Source organism: Staurois parvus, unplaced genomic scaffold (assembly GCF_062004578.1).
Source record: "Staurois parvus isolate SC_StPar_1 unplaced genomic scaffold, SC_StPar_1.0 ptg000192l, whole genome shotgun sequence".
Lineage (NCBI taxonomy): Eukaryota > Metazoa > Chordata > Amphibia > Anura > Ranidae > Staurois > Staurois parvus.
Genome location: NW_028317988.1, coordinates 3,160,644 through 3,181,873, shown reverse-complemented (window position 1 = coordinate 3,181,873; position 21,230 = coordinate 3,160,644). Strand labels below are relative to the sequence as shown.

Genomic DNA, 21,230 nt, shown 5'->3' with positions numbered 1-21,230 from the left:
TAGGCAGGTGTGAAGAAATGCTGTAAAGTAAGAATGCTTTCAAAAATATATATTTTAATTGGTACTTGTTTTATCAACTTGCAAAATCCAAAGTGAGAGAACAAAAGAAAAATCTAAATCAAATCAATATTTGGTGTGACTACCCTTTGACTTCAAACCAAAATCAATTCTTCTAGGTACACTTGCACACAGTTTTGGAAGGCAGATTGTTCCAAACATCTTAAAGAACTAACCACAGATATTCTGTGGATATAGGCTGCCTCAAATTCTTCTGTCTCTTCATATAATCACAGACAGACTCCATGATGTTGAGATTGGGTCTCTATGTGGGCCAAACCATCACTTCCAGAACTTCTTGTTCTTTTTTACGCTGAAGCTAGCTGTTAATGATATTGGCTGTATGCTTGGGGTAGTTGTCCTGCTGCAAAATAATTTTGAGGCCAATTACACACTTCCCAGATGGCATGGCAGGATAGATAAATATCCGGCTGTATTTCTCAGCATTAAGGACACCACTGATAAGGCAACGTTGAGGACTGTAGATGAAGGAAACCTAATGCAACACATGAAAGACACATCATGCTTACTTCCCTCCGATATCAGATGTCCAGCAGTGCCGTCAGCACAGAACTAGTGGAAACCAGTGGGACCCAGATACACCCATCTACTGTCTGGAGAAGTCTGGCCAGAAGTGGTCTTCATGGAAGAATTGTGGCCAAAAAGCCAAACCTCTTACGTGGAAACAAGGCTAAGCGACTCAACTATGCATGTTAACATAGGAAATGGGGTGCAGAGAATAGGCAACAGGTGCTTTGGATTGATGAGTCAACATTTGCAATATTTGGCTGTAGCAGGAGGCAGTATGTTCGTCAAAGGGCTGGAGAGCGGTACAATAATGAGTGTCTGGAGGCAACAGTGAAGCATATTGGAGGTTCCTTGTAAGTTTGGGGCTGTATTTCTGCAAATGCAATTGGTGATTTGATCAGGATCAATGGAGTCCTCACTGCTGAGAAATACAGGCAGATCCTTATCCATCATGCCATACCATCAGGGAGGCATGTGATTGGCCCCAAATGTATTCAGCAGCAGGACAAACACCCTAAACATACAGTCAATATTAGTAAGAACTATCTTAAGTGTGAAGAAGAACAAAGAGACCTGGAAGTGATGGTTTGACCCCCACAGAGCTCTGATCTCAACATCATCAAGTCTGTCTGGGATTACATGAAGAGACAGAAGGATTTGAGGCAGCCTACATCCACAGAAGATCTGTGGTTCGTTCTCTAAGATGTTTGGGACAACCTACCTGCCAAGTTCCTTTGAAACCTATGTGCAAGTGTACCTAGAAGAATTGATGCTGTTTTGACGGCAAAGGGTGGTCACCCCAAATATTGATTTGATTTGGATTTCTCTTCTGTTCATTTAATTTCCATTGTGTTAATTGATAAATATAAGCCATTCACACGTCTATTTCTGAAAGCACTCTACTTTTACAAAATTTTTTCAGAAGAATATTCATTATTTCAGGTATCTATTGTATATAGAGCTGTCAGTTTACACAGTGTATTACATACTATACATTTACCCTTTGTCTCTTCACTGTCTCTGCTTACAATCTAAGGTCCCTAGCTCACATGCACATTAGGATCAATATAAGTAGCAGTGGTGGTGCCAGGGCTTTTTTTTCTCAGAGAATAAGTGGAGGAACTCCCTCTTCCTGAATCACCCCTTGTATCCGCCTCCTACCCACCTCTGAGCACCGTCTCTTGGTTCCACCCCCTACCCACCTCCTAGTACTGCAGTACTGCCCATTTGAGAGAATACAGAACCAAGTAAGTAATTTGTATGGAATTTGTTAATGATAAAAAAAAACAGTAAAATAGATCCCCCCTGCAACAACAGATCCTTTCCCAACAGCAATTTGGTAATATGTCTGGATGACACGGGGATACACTTTGACACTACCTCTAGAATTACTACCGCTGTAGCAAAAATCCGAACCTACAAAGAAAAAAACATTCAATTTGAACACTAACTGCATTTTAAAGGGGGTTGCTTTAAAGCTGGCTATACACTGAATTTTGGCTGGTTTCTGGTAAACCAACGAAAAGTCATTTAGTGGGTGCCTCTGTCCACCCCATCCTGTCTGACATCCTTTGATTCAAGAATGAAAGGAGCAAGGCAGAAAATTGCTGGTTAAGCAGTTCCTGCAACCTGTCAGATGCAGCCATTGTTCGGGTGTTGTGATAGCTGTTACCTGCGGCTGCCAGAATACAACAGCATAGTGGAGGGAGTTTATCCATCAGCACTGTATAGTGTAGATAGAGGAACCTCTAGGCTGAAAGAAAAAAAAATCTCATAGTGTATGGCCAGTTTAAATCTTCCCACTGTTTTCATTTTGTAAGCACCAAATATTTAGTTTAGTAATAATGGCCAACAGTCAGCTGTGAGGTTCCTGATCATGTGATCACTGTGACAATTACTCAGATTTGTCACAGTAAAAAAGCATTCTTGTATGTAAAACTTCTCTCTGTGTCTAGCTCCTGTTAGATCAATATTACCTTTCTTACTCTGCAACAAAAATAACTTCCGATTCTCATTCCATATTTTTTCTTGGCAGGAAAATGTACAATGGCAATTTTTTCTCATATATAAAAATGAAAAGACTTTCTAGCCATGCAATGTGCCGGTCCTTTTTAATATGACGTTTAGTCATAACTTCCATAGACATGAGATGACTAATCCCAACAGGGACTCTTCTTTTGTCTGTATTTAGCAGAAGGCATGCCTAGCCCATCGTTCTCAGGGGAACTGGCAGTCCTTTGGGTGGGATTTTTTTCCAGCCTAGTACTATTGTTCAAGGATAAATAAGACTGGTGCTGGGGGTGTCTGACTGTTCTCCTCCATTATAATTACATGCATGCTTGAGCATAAGTAAACATATTACTGTAACAATTGTTGGAATAAAGATCAAAAGTCAAATCATGTTTCCCAAGATCAGTGTTTCTCAACTGTCGGGCCACAGACTGGTACAAGGTAGCAGCCTACCTCCTGCTGGCCTGTGGATCATTGCAGGGTGCATGGATCAGAGCGGTTCTGATTGGGGAGCGCTGTCACATGCTGGCACTGATCCATAAGAATTGTTCTGATCTGTCTGGGAATCCCTAGGGGAAAAAACAGAAAGTAGAGAGTGATTTTCAAGCCCCAGAACTGCTGCATCATGTGGATGGTGAAATTGAATCACCTTTGGAGGTAAGTACAGTGGGTGTTAGTTCACCTTTTCATTTTTTTGAAAAGCTGAACTAACACTTTAATGATGATTCAAAAGTCAGTGTAACTGATGCAAAAGTTATTTTTTAAATAGTTTTTTAAATAAAAAAGATGTTATACTTGACTGCTTTGTGCAATGATATTGCACAGAGCGATCCCTTACCTGTTCTTTGACAGTCCCCTGCTGGCACTGTCCACTCCTCCGAGTGCCACCCTAGCAAGCCATTGTGCTATGGGGGCACCCATGCACATGTGCTACCAATTTGGGCTGTGTGCATCCATAGACACACTCACAACACCAGTAAGACACACCCCTTGCTCCCTCCTCACAGGGTCTGGCTGACAACAGCAGCAGGAGCCTATGGCTCCCACAGCTGCCTGTGTCTCCTGTGAGACAAGAGAGAGAGGAGAGTGGTGATGCAGCTGGGACTGGGACAGCGCTGGATTGGTGAGGTAAAGGTTTAGGGATGGTGGGGGGGTGGAGAACTTACAATATTCCTGATAACACTTTGACACACTTCATGCCTTTTTTGTGGCATTGGCACACTAAAGGCTTCTTTCTGGCAATTCGGTCATGCAACTTGTTTTTGTTCAAGTGTCATTGCATTGTGCTCCTTGAAACAACCACACCGTCTTTTTCCAGAGAAGCCTGTATTTCTCTTGAGGTTACTTGTGGGTTTTTCTTTGCAACAATTCTTCTGGCAGTTGTGGCTGCAATCTTTCTTGGTCTGCCTGACCTTGGCTTGGTATCAAGAGATCCACAAATTTTCCACTTCTTAATAGGTGATTGAACAGTACTGATTGGCATATTCAAGGCTTTGGATATCTTTTAATATCCTTTTCCGTCTTTATAAAGTTCCATTACCTTGTTACGTAGGCCTTTTGACAGTTCTTTTCTGCTCCCCATGGCTCAGTATCTTGTCTGCTCAGTGCATCCACATGAGAGCTAACAAACTCATTGACTATTTTATACACAGACACTATTTGCAATTTAAAAAGCCACAGATGTGGGGAATTAACCTTTAATTGCCATTTTGACCTGTGTGTGCCACCTTGTGTGTCTGTACCAAGGCCAAACATTCCAGGGGATGTAAACTTTTGATCAGGGACTGGGGGGGGACTTGGGGCAGAGGGGGCACCTGCCTTGGGCACAGTGGAGGGGGGGGGCTCTGTAAGCTTGTCAGTGCCTCGTTCTCCTGCTGCCTGAATGACAGGGGTGACGCTGCCCTCGCTCCTCTCATTCAGAATGGCGCACATGCAGGGAGTGGGGTAGCTGCTGGAGGGAGAATTCGGCTCTCTCCTCCTTCCAGCAGCAATGTAAAGTGGGTGGGATAGAACATATGTGATAATAAATGGTTTCTTATGATCAGGGCTGTGGATAAGAGGGTACCACTAGTCCTCCTGTACTGGGCCCAGGCCAGCAGGGGGGCCCAGGCCAGCAGGGCAGGGTGAATCGGATGTGGGCCGGGAGGGTGATCGGCATGTTGGGGGGGGGGGGCAATTACTGGAACTGATCCCCTGTATGGCTCTCTCTGCAGTAGCTGAAAGCTGGCTTCTTCTCCTCTTCTACCCGCTGGCTTTCAGCTGCTGCAGAGAGAGCCATACAGGGGGTAGTTTCCAGTAATTGCCCCCCTCGCACCCATCACCCTCCCTATACATAAAATGTTTCCCCCTGCTGCCCAGGCTCCCCTGTGTGCCCCCACCACCACAGTGCTGCCAGTTTCCCTCCTCTCCTTCCCATTGGCAGCTGCAAGCACACAATAGGATCCTTTAGGATAGAGACTGGGGGAAGGGTCCTGTGAATATGTCACATTTACCAGTGCTTTTCTTTCCTGAATGAACACAATGAGTGCACAATCAGTACATATCACTCATTGTGTTCATTCACAACTGAAGCATAGTAAACTGTGTTTTTTTTTGGGGGGGGGGTCCCTGTTAGGTTGGCTGTATGGGGCCTCGTGGTTTCTAACAGCAGCCCTGCATATGATCACTATCCTTAAATAAAAGACAGTTTTTTGGGCGTGATCAGTCATATTGTCAATATCAATGCCAAAATTTCACGCTTTCTGCCAGGGTATGCAAGCTTTTGAACACTACTGTACTGTATATGGCTCACTGTATACAGGTTTCAGTTGTGCATTGTAATGCTCCTCAGGTCAGCACATGCCTTCAGCTGACCTGAATTATTATTTACATCCTCATGCTGGCCATTTTCATGACAAGGTCACTTTAAAGAGTAATGGTTCCAGCGCCTGAAGCAATTCAGACTTGTAATCACTATGAAGAAAAAGATGATTGATAAATCTGTCAAAAAACATACATTATATCAAATAAAATGTATTTAAGTAGCAGATAAATTACATAATATTAATTAATATTTAATATTAAACAAATTCATATAGCCGGTACAGTCCACTCATTCAGGAATTAATCCCAGTTCCCATCAACCTCAACCTTTTTGCTTCCACATTCCACCACAATTATAACGATAATCTTTTACTTAGTTCATTAATGTAAACAGCTAGGAATGCACCCCTTGCTGAGCCTGCAAATTATTTGATACCAATTTCCCAGGAACCTCAAAGTCTTAACTGGGACATAAAAGATACAGTATGCTTCTAGCAGAATGAATATCCCATGACCGCACAATTGCATCAACTGTTAAACACGAACGGGGGAGGGGGGGTCAACCTAAAGGTACGCTCAAGTGAAGCATGAATATTTGCATTTAAAACTGAACTCCGGGCACAAAACGATTATTCCTCAATGGCCTCAAAGGATATAAATCTACTTTGTGTTCATAAAATGGCTTTGCAAACCCATATATTGTCTTGAAAAAGTAGTGGTGACATTATCACTGCACTGCACAACACATGGCTGGTGCAGAGCACATAACTGACAGGGGAATCCCACAAGCTCCACCCACTACAGACTGCCTGCAGAAAACTGTTGGAGGGGCGGAGACAAGACCAGTCACCCTGCACAAGGAGAGAGAGCAGCACTGAGAGGTCTTTCTTACAGGAAGCTCCTACACAGAGGCAAAGTGACACACTGAATTAACAGGCAAAATGCTATCAGTAGGATGTCAGCACCACTCCCGACACGCTATGAAAAATTGAAAGAGCTAGGTGGAAAATTGTCGTCTGCACAGCAACTGTATCTGATCAGATGCAGGCACTATCCAGGCATTCGGATAGACAGCAGCATCGGCAATACAATAATCCTAATTAAAAGGTATGCGCTAATAACAAACTTATACAAAGGTGTATATCATCATCCAAAAAACATTAGTGTTTTAAATAAATAATTATAGTGTCCAAACATAAATTAGTGTCCAAAAAATATATATATATCTTCAGTGACTTGAACCAATTGTGAAAAATCCACCACCAAAGGAGATTAAATGAACTCACCAGAGCTAATGGCTGGTCAGATTATAAACCAGCAACAGCGCTTGTGCTCTGGGAGCAATGAACCCGATGTCCAAATAGATATGGTGATGTTTCAGATACTTCCAGATAATAATAATCACAGACAAACAACTTTGCAGCCCAAGTTCTTATGATGAACTTCTCCACTCTCTCATACCTCCATGAGAGCATGCAGTACACTCAGGGACAAAAAAGAGAACATAATGGTGCAATACGTTTTTTTCATTTATCTCTTTAATAAAAAAGGTATAAGGAAACTCACAAACAAGGTGTCCAACAGACACCAGCTTCAATCGCAAAAAGGGTTGAGATACAGTTAACGCTCACTGCGGATCTCTCCCATACAGCAAAGAACAGCAAGGCTCTCTAACATCCACATCGAGTAGGTTCCCGGTGTCGGCATTGCAAGTGAAGGTAACCGGAAGTGAAGCCCTGTGGCTTGACAGCCAGTTTTCTACTGCACATGCGCGAGTCACGCTGCGCATTGGGATTGGTCCCGCAGTCTTCTGGAACCTGTGAAGAAGACTGTGGGGAGAAGGAGGGGGACAAACTGGGAGTGGGTACCTGCCAAAATCAAGTACCTGCTTCCCCCTCCCTTCCAATAAGTGCCAAATGTGGCAGTAAAGGGGGGGAGGGGAGGCAGACAAGCGAAGCTTCTCCTTTTGGGCGGAGCTCCCCTTTAACTGATGCATGCCAGGCTTCTAGACTTGGCCTGGATGTCTAAGCTAACACATACATGTATTTATGGTCACGAAAGAGTCTCCTCAATCAGAACTGCAAATAAACTTCCTGCCAATAACACACTTGCATGACTCATTGTGTTTTCCAGGCCTGTCATTAAGATCGCAGTGGTACACAGAGCGCACTCTGTATGTGCTTCCGCCCACCGTCATTACATAAAGAGATATATAAATATATAATGCCTGGGAACGTGGGCAGCAAAGCTGGCATTTAACTCTAGGGACACATACAGGTGACCAAATCCATCCAAAGTAACTAGAGAGATTTCCAGAGCCTTTCTTCAGCCCCAGACCCCCTAAACAATTCTTTTCTATCATCTAATCTGCCTCGGTCACATGAGCATGACTCATCTCGTTACATTAACTACAAGATTCCAGGTTTCCATGGTTGCAGAATAAAGACATTTATCGAGAAGGCATGGATGTCCCTTTGGTCTGATAGTTGAAAGTAATGTGAACAACTGGAGCACAATTGTCCATTGTTTTAAAGAATCTGCGTTGTCACATGGAGGGCCATCCTATAGGAGTTATACCCTATTTATTAAACTTCATTATCATACTTTGTAGATAAGTAAAAGAGGGGATAAGTACAGGCAGTGCCCGGGTTACCAACCAAGGTAGGTTCTGTAGGTTTGTCCTAAAGTTAAATTTGTATGTAAGTTGGAACAGGTACATTTTTTAAGAGTAACTCCAGCCAAAAAAGAATATCTTTACGTTTTGGATAGCATAGGGAAGGGTTAACTGGCTATGCAGTGATGTGGGATTGCCATCACGGTGCTGACCAATCAGAAGCTGTCTAGCCCATACTGTCATCCCTGAAAAGAGAGGAGAGACAGCCGCTTCACAGGTCTGAACATGGCCTTTCATTGCTCAGGTTTTCGCTGAACTGCGTCACAATCCACCCATGCACAATAGTGTACTTGCACTTAAATAGTGATATCCACCAATTGCAGGGGGAGAGACAGGGGCGTATTTACCGCGAGGTAAACAAGGCGTTTGCCTAGGGCGGCATTTTTAAGGGACCATCCCCCCTCCCCTTTTGCTGACAGCCGCTCAGCTGTCACTTGTCCTCCACTCCTCTTCCCCTGGGTGATCGGTGATTTTTTCCCCACATGCTCCAGCTCTGCCCCACCTCCCTCTGGGTCTGCTTGCAGCGAGATCACCAAGGAACCAGAGCGCAGACATCCGGGCACAGCACAGCTCCTAGGACAGGAGTGTAAGAAGAGGCTGTGGTTGGAGGAGAGGATCCTGGCAACTTATCCTTCTCTGTGACTGCCAGGTGAGGGGAACAATCGTACATCTCTCTCTCTCTCTATCTTCCTTTCTATTTCTCTCTCTTTCTTTCTCCCTCTATTTCTACAGCTAGCTCTTTCTTTCTTTCTCTTTCTTTCTTTCTTTCTTTCTCTCTTTCTCGCTTTCTTTCTCTCTTTTTCCTCTCTCTTTTTTCCCTCTCTCTTTTTTCCCTCTCTCTTTTTCATTCTCTCTTTTTTCCCTCTCTCTTTTTCTTTCTCTCATTTGGGGGGGGTGCCCAATTTTTGTGTTGCCTAGGGCAGCACAAAAGCAAAATACACCACTGGGGAGAGAGTAGGCCACTCTGGGGCTCCCTGTATCTATTTAAACTTGTATTTAGTGGACCAACTTTCTTTCTTTCTTCCTTTCTTCCTCTCTCTCCCTTTCTCTCCCTCGCCCTCTCTTTTTCTTTCTTTCTTTCTTTCTTTCTTTCTTTCTTTCTTTCTTTCTTTCTTTCTTTCTTTCTTTCTTTCTCTCTCTCTCTCTCTCTCTCTCTCTCTCTCTTTCTTTCTTTCTTTCTTTTTTTCTCTCTTTCTCTCTTTCTTTTTTTCTTTCTCTCTCTCTCTTTTTTCCTCTCTCTTTTTTCCCTCTCTCTTTTTTCCCCTCTCTCTTTTTTTCCCCTCTCTCTTTTTCTTTCTCTCATATGGGGGGTGGGAGGCGTGCCCGATTTTTGTGTTGCCCAGGGCAGCACAAAAGCAAAATACACCACTGGGGAGAGAGTAGGCCACCCCGGGGCTCCCTGTATCTATTTAAACTTGTATTTAATGGACCAACTATAGCAAAAAAAAAAGAGAGGGTGAACCAGCCTAGTTGATTATTGTAAGACCATTTTATTATAAAAATATATAAATCCAATATTCCAATCCAATAAAAATCAATCCAGCCCCAATGCTGTAACAATGCTCATCCAAAAGGGGGGTGTAGCTTATGTGTTTCTAGGGCAACATCCTCTTCATCAGAGCTCAGATTAATATATTTTTTCAATAAAATGATCTCACGATAATGCGCTAGGCTGACTTGCCCTCTGTTTTTGTTTTTTGTTCTAGTTGGTGGTCTAAGGATTCCCCTATATGAAGTGCGCAGCAGGGCCAATGTGTTGCAGAGTTCCCCACGGTCAGTTCCTAACTTGGTCTGAGGATACAGAAGAGACCATCTCTTTATATACACTACATTCTCATAGACTTAAGTTTTCAACTCACCTGTAGCGCTGACAGAGGTTTCTTGCTTTTTTTTGTGTTTAGTGGAGTTCTACTTCAAAACATTACTACACATTTGTAAGATTTTTGCGTTAAACCTGTGCAGTGACCATTGACCTTCTCCACTGAGAGAGCATATGACAGGATGACAACGCAAAAGAGAAATTGGAAAATAGAGACAGAATGTTATCCTATAACAGGAAGTGCCCCCAAAAAAGTGTGATTTGAGGATTTTCCTGTCCTATACTAGCCACATTGTAAAAGTTGAATCATCACCCTCAGAGCTTGTAGAATGGAAGTAATGTTGTCAGGGATCCCGGGTCCTCGGCGGCGCGCGCATGCGCAGACCGCCGATCCATCCCAGCCGGCAAGCGCAGAGCCCTCGGCGATCGCGGCGGCCGCGCATGCGCTGTAGCGATCGCGGCCGCACCAATGGGAGAGCAGGGCGCTCTATTTAAAGCTGCCCTGTGCATCTCCAAGTTGCCGCAAGGTCTTGTTCCTGTCCTGTAAGTACGCTTCCTTGTTGCCAAACTCTGCCTGTTCTGTTTATGCTGACCTTCTCCTGCTCTGACCCCGGCTCGTCCCTGACCATCCTTCTGCCTGACCCTCTGTACCGCGCTGCCCGCTACCTGCTGAACCTGGCTTGTGACCCCGACCATTCTCTGCTTACTCCCCCTGTACCACGCTGCCCGCACAATACCGACCCGGCTAGTCTGACCTCGCCTACTCCTGATAGTTGCCCATCCATCCCGCTCGGATCGGGATCTGTCATCCCATCCATCCAGCTCGGATCGGGATCTGTCATCCCATCCATCCCGCTCGGATCGGGATCTGTCGTCCCCTTCACAGCAGGCTCAACCCGGGCACATACCCTCAGCGGGACCCCTCTGCCACCGCCGGGGGTGCCCAGGGACGCGACCTGGTTTCAGTCTTGCACCAAGTCCATCCCCACCATCAGGGGCCCTGGTGAAAAGGCAGACTGGGACTTAGACTCCGCGTCCTGGGAAACCCCGTGCCGTGGACCACTAGAGATCCCGTTGGGCGGAGCCTGACAGTACCTTGCGGCCATGACTGAGCCTGGAAGGGGAACTTCCCCTCTGGACGACATCTGCCAACAGATGGAGACCCTTACACTGGGAATTAGGGGCCTACAGGAAGGTTATACGGTATTGGACAGACGCATGCAGACCTTAGCTACCTCTACCAGGGGGTCTGGGGAACCCATTAGGGAGACTCCGGGGTTGTTACCCGCACCAGAACCCCGTGTCCCCACACCGGAACGTTTTTCCGGAGACCGAAGTAGATTCAGGGCCTTTCGTAACTCCTGTCAGCTATACTTTGACCTCCAGCCTCAGACCTTTTCCTCCGAATCGGTGAGGGTAGGGTTCATTATTTCCCTACTACAGGGGGGACCCCAAGACTGGGCCCACTGGCTCCGAGAGAAGCGAGACCCACTGTTGCAGTCAGTGACGGTATTTTTTGAGGCTATGGCCCTCTTGTATGACGACCTGCTGCGCACCGCAACGGCCGAGAGGGCCCTATATACACTCAGGCAGGGTCACCGGACAGTGGAGGACTATGCCGCCGAATTCAGTGACAGTGATAGTGACTGCCAATGGAACGAGGCAGCTCTGCACCACCAGTTTTGCGTAGGGTTAGCTGAATCCCTGAAGGACGAATTGGCCCGAATAGACATACCTAGCACTTTGGAGGCCTTGATAGCTTTGACTATTCGAATTGACCGCCGGTTGCGGGAGCGCAGGCAGGAAAGATGCAACCAAGGACAAGGATCAACTGGAACACCCCCGGCGGCACTTTGTTGTGTCTAGAGACAGATGCGGAGTTGGCGCAAGTCATTCCGTCAGTCTACCATAGTTTTCTGGATGTGTTTAGCAAGCGGGGGGCGGACACTCTCCCCCCGCACCGAGCTTATGACTGCCCAATTGATCTCCTCCCAGGGTCGGAAATCCCATTTGGGCGGATATTCCCCTTATCCGAGCGGGAGTTAGGGGTACTAAAAGAATATATAGATGAAAACCTCCATAAGGGGTTTATTAGACCCTCCACGTCACCAGCCGGGGCGGGCATTTTCTTTGTGGAGAAAAAGGACAAGTCCCTCCGGCCCTGCGTAGATTACCGGGACTTGAATAAGGTCACAGTAAAGAACCGTTACCCGCTACCACTAGTCCCCGAGCTGTTTCAGAGGCTGAAGTCAGCATCTGTCTTCACTAAACTAGACTTGAGAGGTGCCTATAATTTAGTTCATATCAGAGAGGGGGACGAGTAGAAGACAGCATTCCGTACCAGATTCGGACACTTTGAATATTTGGTTATGCCCTTCGGCCTATGCAACGCCCCTGCCACCTTCCAACATTTCATAAACGATGTGTTCAGGGACTACCTAGATATCTTCGTCATTGTATACCTGGACGATATCCTTGTCTTTTCCCCAACCTTGGAGGACCATAGAGGTCACGTGAGGCGCGTGTTAGAACGGCTCCGCCAACACAGCTTATATGCCAAGACAGACAAGTGCTGCTTTGAACAGAGTAGCATTTCGTTTCTGGGTCTAACCATCTCTCCCACGGGAATAGCCATGGATCCCCAAAAGGTTTCGGCCATTTTAGATTGGCCAGCCCCCACCGATAAGAAAGCGGTCCAACGCTTCATCGGCTTCGCGAACTTCTACAGAAAGTTCATTAAGAACTTTTCGGGCCTAGTGTCCCCTATCACCCAGCTGACCAGGCAGGGGGTTCGCTTCCAATGGACACCCGAGGCACAGAGGGCTTTCGAAGCCTTGAAGGAATTGTTTACGGCGGCTCCTATTCTGAGCCACCCTGATTCGTCCTTGCCATATATCTTGGAGGTGGACGCATCCGAGAATGCGGTCGGGGCGATCCTGTCCCAGAGGAAGGGCATCAAAGAACTCATGCACCCAGTGGCTTTCTTCTCCAGGAAACTAACTCCTGCGGAAAGGAATTATGATATCGGGGATCGGGAGCTCTTGGCGATTAAGGTGGCACTAGAGGAATGGAGATACTTGTTAGAAGGGGCGGTACACCCAATATTGATTTTTACGGATCATAAGAACCTAGAATATCTGAGGACAGCTAAACGTCTGAGGCCACGTCAAGCCAGGTGGGCGCTGTTCTTTTCACGGTTCTTTTTCCATATAACCTATAGGCCAGGGTCTAAGAACACAAAACCAGATGCGCTCTCCCGCATATTTGGGGATGCCGAAGAGAATCCCAAGCCAGACACTATCCTGTCCCCAGGAAATTTCTTAGTTCTCCAATCGGACAATCGGAGCTCCATTCTCAACTGCAGACCGCATCCGTAGGAATGCAAGGTCCACCTGGTGTCCCCTTACTAAATAGGGAAGGACTTTTTTGGAAAGAGGATCAGATTGTGGTCCCTGAGGAGGCCCGTACATTGGTATTAGGATACTGCCACGATCACCCACTGGCTGGGCACTTTGGGGTACGTAAGACCTTGGAGCTGCTGTAGCGTACTTTCTGGTGGCCTAATATGGCTAGGGAGTGCGAAACCTACATAAAGACCTGTCCCGTTTGTCAGAGAAACAAACCCACTAGGAATAAAGCTTGGGGTCTCTTGCGCCCATTACCCATACCCGACAGGCCATGGACCATGATTTCCATTGACTTTATCGTGGAACTTCCACCCTCTCAGGACCACACAGCAATCTTCGTGATTGTAGACCGCCTGTCCAAGATGGCCCATTTTGTACCTCTAAAGGACACACCTACAGCCCTTGAGACAGCACGTGTGTTTATTAAGGAAGTGGTAAGACTCCACGGAATTCCCAGGGACATTGTATCTGACAGAGGGGTTCAGTTTACGTCCAGGTTCTGGAAAGCTCTATGTGAAACCCTGGGAATTAAGTTATCGTTCTCTTCAGCTTATCACCCACAGACCAATGGCCAGACGGAGCGTACAAACCAGACCCTAGAGCAGTACCTCAGGTGCTATACCACCTTCCTCCAAAATGACTGGGTTACTCTCCTGCCGCTTGCGGAATTCGCATATAATAATGCAAGTCACTCTGCTACTAGACAGTCCCCGTTTTTCGCAAACTATGGGTTCCACCCTGTATTCCTGCCAGATCTAATCCCGGAGGTCGCAGTCCCAGCCACGCAGGATATGTTGACCTTTCTGTCAACCAATAGCAAGGTATTGCAGGAAGCAATGGCAAAGGCCCAGGATGACAATAAGAGGGCGTTTGATAGGAAAAGAAGAGGGGAATTGAGTTTGCGGCCAGAGGACCAGGTTTGGTTGTCCACCGCAAATTTAAAAATGTCCTGCCCTTCGAAGAAATTGGCTCCCAAGTTCTTGGGGCCTTTCCGGGTCAAACGTAAGATCAACGAGGTGGCATACGAGCTGGCACTGCCCGAATCTGTGAAGGTTCATCCGGTCTTCCATGTGTCCCTGTTGAAACCAGCAACTCCAGACCCCTTCCCGGATCGAAGGTCTAAGCCACCGGAGGCAGTAGACGTGGATGGGGAGGAGGAATTTGAAGTTGAAGCTATCTTAGATTGCAGGAGGAGGGGAGGCCAAACTCAGTTTCTGGTTAAATGGAAAGGATATGGGGCGGAGGAAAATTCATGGGAGCCGGCCCAAAATGTGCACGCCCCAAGGCTTGTGCGGGAATTTTTTCCGTACCAGCCGTTGAGTAGGGGTCGGTTGGGCATCCGGAGGTTGCCCGTAGGGGGGGGGCAATGTCAGGGATCCCGGGTCCTCGGCGGCGCGCGCATGCGCAGACCGCCGATCCGTCCCAGCCGGCGAGCGCAGAGTCCTCGGCGATCGTGGCGGCCGCGCATGCGCAGTAGCCATCACGGCCGCACCAATGGGAGAGCAGGGCGCTCCATTTAAAGCTGCCCTGTGCATCTCCAAGTTGCCGCAAGGTCTTGTTCCTGTCCTGTAAGTACGCTTCCTTGTTGCCAAACTCTGCCTGTTCTGTTTATGCTGACCTTCTCCTGCTCTGACCCCGGCTCGTCCCTGACCATCCTTCTGCCTGACCCTCTGTACCGCGCTGCCCGCTACCTGCTGAACCTGGCTTGTGACCCCGACCATTCTCCGCTTACTCCCCCTGTACCACGCTGCCCGCACAATACCGACCCGGCTAGTCTGACCTCGCCTACTCCTGATAGTTGCCCATCCATCCCGCTCGGATCGGGATCTGTCATCCCATCCATCCAGCTCGGATCGGGATCTGTCATCCCATCCATCCCGCTCGGATCGGGATCTGTCGTCCCCTTCACAGCAGGCTCAACCCGGGCACATACCCTCAGCGGGACCCCTCTGCCACCGCCGGGGGTGCCCAGGGACGCGACCTGGTTTCAGTCTTGCACCAAGTCCATCCCCACCATCAGGGGCCCTGGTGAAAAGGCAGACTGGGACTTAGACTCCGCGTCCTGGGAAACCCCGTGCCGTGGACCACTAGAGATCCCGTTGGGCGGAGCCTGACAAATGTACACATTTATTAAGGGAGGTCTAGGAGGAGATCTTTACTTCATCCTTGATGTCATTTTTAGTGTAAGTGGTTACAAGGGAAGTGGGCCATGTGTGCTTCTTTACTAGAGAAGAGGTGCCATACTAAAAGTTATCACAGGCAGCTATTTAACTAAAGGCAGGGCATAGTCTTCTGCATAATAATATAATTATCATGAAATAATCGGGGGGTGTAAGAGTCAATGATAAATATCAGTGATACTCTGTGTCAGAAATATTTGTGGTCACTTGTAGAGATTTTCATGCTGGAAGATTTATGAGACTGATAAGTGTTTCCTTCCCTTTGTAGAAAAAACATTGATGGGCTTGCTGCCAGTGCGCCATAGTTACACTATAAGATTTGGGATGATTAGAAATACAAATCTCTTGTTCTTGGAAAAGGAATCGCACATGTCTACACGATAAACAGACCAGTGTTTCTGAGACAGATCTGTATACAATTCACATGATTCTGCCACAGATGGCACCATTTGTTGCACTACTGTTAGACAGATTTATAATGAGTATCTATGACACTTAATGTAGTTGTAAAGGTTGAAGGTTTTTTTACCTTCATGCATTCTATGCATGAAGGTAAAACCCTTCTGTGTGGAGCAGCCCCCCCAGCCCCCTCAATACTTACTTGAGCCGCATTGCGGTCCAGCAATGTGAATAACAGCCTCCACTGTCCCGGGTCTCTGCCTCATCATTGGCTGAGACAGCAAGCAGGAGCCATTGTCAATCACAGCCAGTCAGCCAATGAGAAGAGAGAGGGAATGGGGCCAAGCTACTGCTCTGTGTGTGAATGGACACATGGAGCAGCGGGTGCCCCTGTAGCAAGTTGCTTGCTGTGGGGGGCACCCAACAAACAGGAGGAGCCAGCAGAACCTGCGTGGGACCTGAGAAGAGAATCCAGGCTGCTCTGTGCAAAACCATTGTACACAGTAGGTAAGTATAGCCATGTTCGTTATTTAAAAGTAAATTAACCTTTAGAATCGCTTTAGGAATTGATTTCTCCATTCCCCATCCACAAAAGGGAGGTGGATGGAGGAATCCTCCCCCATGTGGTATTGTATTTTGACAGCGGGATTCTCTGGTCTCAGAATATATTGATCAGAATCTGCAGTCGCTGATCCACAAAAATTTTCCAACATTCCTGTTTAGAAACAAAGTGATGGCAGAAAAATGACCAAGTGGTCCATCGAGTCTGCCTATTTTGTTTATACATTTTGTATTTTTTTTTCTTGTTAATATTTTTGTCTGAGTATAGATCTATCTTTGTTCCATGCATGTTTGAAGCCACTTATTGTTGACTGACTCGCTACCTCTGCTGGAATCTATTCCCAGAATCAACTACCCTTTTAGTGAAATAATCATTTCTATGTTGTCCTACTAACGGTTAACCGACAGCTAGCTAACAAAACTGACAGAAGCAGCACTGTGTTTCATTCCAAAACTGAACTTACATCTGTGAATAGTTCTGTAAAACAGCAATACAAATGCATAAACTGAAGTTATAATATGCTTGTATATATGTCTCTCACCAAAGCTTACAATGAACACATTTCTTGCAAACAGCTACCTACAAATCACAAATAAATATATAGAAATGTGATTTAAATATACAGTATATATGACTCTGACAAACACAATAAAATATCTTACAAACATATGTGTATCAAAGGGAGAATGGAGGTTTTCACTGGTGTGTTCTTCTAGAAGCTGAAATGAAACTGCAGTGGTGGATGGGAAATCTTTAATTTTGACAGATATGAGATACTTCCTGTTCTTTATTGATAAGGGGTGAAATTGCAGTGAATGCCCAATACATGGCTCCCTACTCAAAACAAGGATGTGATATACAGAACATTTTCTGAGATTAGTTTTGAACTTCCCTCCAGTTAGTTTGAGGTCATGTCTCCAATATCCTTGGTCTTGGGTTTATATTGAAAATATTGCCCTCTTGAACCTTATTCACCCCCTTGGTGTATTTAAAGGTTTCCATCATGTGTCCCATTTCCCTTCTTTCCTCCAGACCAGCAATGGGCAAACTACGGCCCGCGGGCCGTATACGGCCCGGCGGACCTTTTAAACCGGCCCGCGGAGCTAGGCTCCCGCTAGGCTCCTCTCACAGTCCGCCCTGAAGACCGGTGTAGCATGAAAATCTGTCTCCTATGAGGATCTGTCCCCCTTGACGTATCTGCGCATGTGCCGGAGATCGCCGATCGGCTGCTAATGCCTGAAACTGGCACATGCGCAGATACGTCGAGGGGGACAGATCCTCATAGGAGACAGATTTTCATGCTACACCGGAGCGGCGCGGGAACACGGCGAGAGGAATGCGCGGAGCAAAGGTAAGTGAATTGACACAGGGGGGACTTGGGGACTTAATATGGGGGATGAATTAATATGGGGAATTAATTACTATAGGGGGGATGAATTACTATATGGGGGATGAATTAATATGGGGGATGAATTACTATATGGGGGATGAATTACTATGGGGGATGAATTACTATGGGGAATGAATTACTATAGGGGGGATGAATTACTATAGGGGGGCTGAATTACTATATGGGGGATGAATTACTATGGGGGATGAATTACTATATGGGGGATTAATTACTATGGGGGATGAATTACTATATGGGGGATGAATTACTATATGGGGGATGAATTACTATGGGGGATGAATTACTATATGGGGGATGAATTACTATGGGGGATGAATTACTATATGGGGGATTAATTACTATGGGGGATGAATTACTATGGGGGATGAATTACTATGGGGGATGAATTACTATATGGGGGATGAATTACTATATGGGGGATTAATTACTATGGGGGATGAATTACTATATGGGGGATTAATTACTATGGGGGATGAATTACTATGGGGGATGAATTACTATGTGGGGGAATATTACTATACTTACTATGGATGACACATACACATCATTCATCTACTCTTGGTCCGGCCCCCGGGTCCAATATATGAACCCATTGCGGCCCTCAAGTCAAAAAGTTTGCCCACCCCTGCTCCAGACTGTACATATTAAGTTGCTGAAGTCTTTTCTGATATGTTTTATCCCCCAGACCTTTCACCATTTTTGTTACCCATCTCTGGACTCTGTCTGTCTAATCAGTATCCTTTTGTCAATGAGGTCTCCAGAACTGGACACAGTATTCTAAATGAGGTCTAACTAAAGATCTATATAGGGGAATCAGGACCTCCTTCTTCCTACTCATGACCCCTCTAGTAATGCATCTGAGAAATCCATTCGCTTTTCCCACTGCCTGGTCTTTAAATCAACTTCTGTCTGGTGGAGACAGCCATAGATGGTTCAAAATTCATCTGTTCCCCACTGAACCAGCCGAATTTTGATCCATCTTTGGCCACTACTTTGTCTTGCTCTGCTTTTTTGTCTATTTTTTAGAGGACAGTACAGTGGCTAAATGGTTAGCACTTCCACCTGGCAGTACTAGGGTTGTTGGTTCAAATCCCAGCCACGGCACCACCTGCCTGGAGTTTGCATGTTCTCCCTGTGCCTGTGTGGGTTTCCTCCCACACTCCCAAGACATGTTGGTAGGTTAATTAGCTCCTATCTAAATTGTCCCTAGTATTTGCATGTATGAATGTCAGTTAGGGACTTTAGATTGTACACCCCTTAAGAGTTAGGGACTGATGTGAATGTACAATATATATGTAAAGCACTGTGTAAATTGACAGCACTATATAAGTACCTGTAATAAATAAATAAATATTTCAGGTCTACCCCATGTGCAGGCAGATTCCTAAATCATAGAGAACTACTTGCTGTACTCTCAAAGGAAAGGAATGCAAATTCAGGAAGAACATCCAAATGATATGCAGATTCATGCCATACAACGAGTACAGTCAGAGCTGTGAAATGTTGCTTTTCCCAATACCTGCTGATTTTATGGGTTCTTATTATGGTGGTGAGTTGCTAATTGCACACATCCTGGCCCAGATCCCACAGCGGATTAGGTAGATATACGCAGCACACCCAGTACAAATATGCAGGAACCGAATCCAAATATAACTCATCATTAAATAAGCCACAATAGATTTGTCAACCTAGCTCCGCTCTCACATTTACATAATGAAGAGAAGGTAGCAACTAGGGAGTCTGTAGGCTACAATTAGCACTAGAAAATTCAGTGTACTGTATGCATTGTCTAAGACAGGCTCTAGGAACTGTACTATTCAATTGGCCAGCTTGTAATTCCCCAGCAGCCATCCTCGGCTATTTTAGAGGGTACTACCCTACTACTGTTAATGATAATACTACTATTATTATTTATACAGTGCCAGGATTTAACACAGCACTCTCAACATGAACATTACATACAAAGTAAATCTCTCACAAAGTGACAGGTTCTCTTGATGGTCCTATGACCCCTCCTTTCTGCTGATACTTACCTTCTCTGCCAAATAAGTATATTAATGTCAAAGCTCCCAATCTACATACTTGTTCAGATGGAGTGATTTGGACCTTGTTTAAACTTGACGTTGAGGAGCAGTGAAAATGAGCAGTTGGACTCCGTTTTTACCACCACCCAACTGCGGCTCCTTAACCACTTGCCTACTGAGCACTTTTACCCCCTTCCTGCTCAGGCTAATTTTCAGCTTTCAGTGCTGTTGCACTTTGAATGACAATTGCATGGTCATACAACACTGTATCCATATGAAATTTTTATCAATTTTTTTTTCACACAAATAGAGCTTTCTTTTGGTGGTACAGTAAGGTCCATAAATATTGGGACATCAACACAATTCTAACATTTTTGGCTCTATACACCACCACAATGGATTTGAAATGAAACGAACAAAATGTGCTTTAACTGCAGACTGTCAGCTTTAATTTGAGGGTATTTACATCCAAATCAGCTGAACGCTGTAGGAATTACAACAGTTTGCATATGTGCCTCCCACTTGTTAAGGGACCAAAAGTAATGGGACAGAATAATAATCATAAATCAAACTTTCCCTTTTTAATACTTGGTTGCAAATCCTTTGCAGTCAATTACAGCCTGAAGTCTGGAACGCATAGACATCACCAGACGCTGGGTTTCATCCATGGTAATGCTCTGCCAGGCCTCTACTGCAAATGTCTTCAGTTCCTGCTTGTTCTTGGGGCATTTTCCCTTCAGTTTTGTCTTCAGCAAGTGAAATGCATGCTCAGTCGGATTCAGGTCAGGTGATTGACTTGGCCATTGCATAACATTCCACTTCTTTCCCTTAAAAAACTCTTTGGTTGCTTTTGCAGTATGCTTTGGGTCATTGTCCATCTGCACTGTGAAGCGTCCAATGAGTTCTGAAGCATTTGGCTGAATATGAGCAGATAATATTGCCCGAAACACTTCAGAATTCATCCTGCTGCTTTTGTCAGCAGTCACATCATCAATAAATACAAGAGAACCAGTTCCATTGGCAGCCATACATGCCCACGCCATGACACTACCACCACCATGCTTCACTGATGAGGTGGTATGCGTAGGATCATGAACAGTTCCTTTCCTTCTCCATACTCTTCTCTTCCCATCACTCTGGTACAAGTTGATCTTGGTCTCATCTGTCCATAGGATGTTGTTCCAGAACTTTGAAGGCTTTTTTAGATGTCGTTTGGCAAACTCTAATCTGGCCTTCCTGTTTTTGAGGCTCACCAATGGTTTACATCTTGTGGCGAACCCTCTGTATTCACTCTGGTGAAGTCTTCTCTTGATTGTTGACTTTGACACACATACACCTACCTCCTGGAGAGTGTTCT

The 21,230-nt window shown here is 45.7% G+C and overlaps 1 long non-coding RNA gene across 1 annotated transcript in view; it reads right to left on the bottom strand.

Moving 5' to 3' along the window:
- Positions 1-2,682: 2,682 nt before the first annotated feature.
- The window catches only part of LOC149461761 (uncharacterized), a 28,308-nt gene continuing 9,760 nt past the window's right edge, over positions 2,683-21,230 (bottom strand). The window contains exon 2 of the long non-coding RNA XR_016312770.1: positions 2,683-3,164. This is a non-coding gene — a long non-coding RNA (uncharacterized LOC149461761). The remainder of the gene's footprint in view (positions 3,165-21,230) is intronic.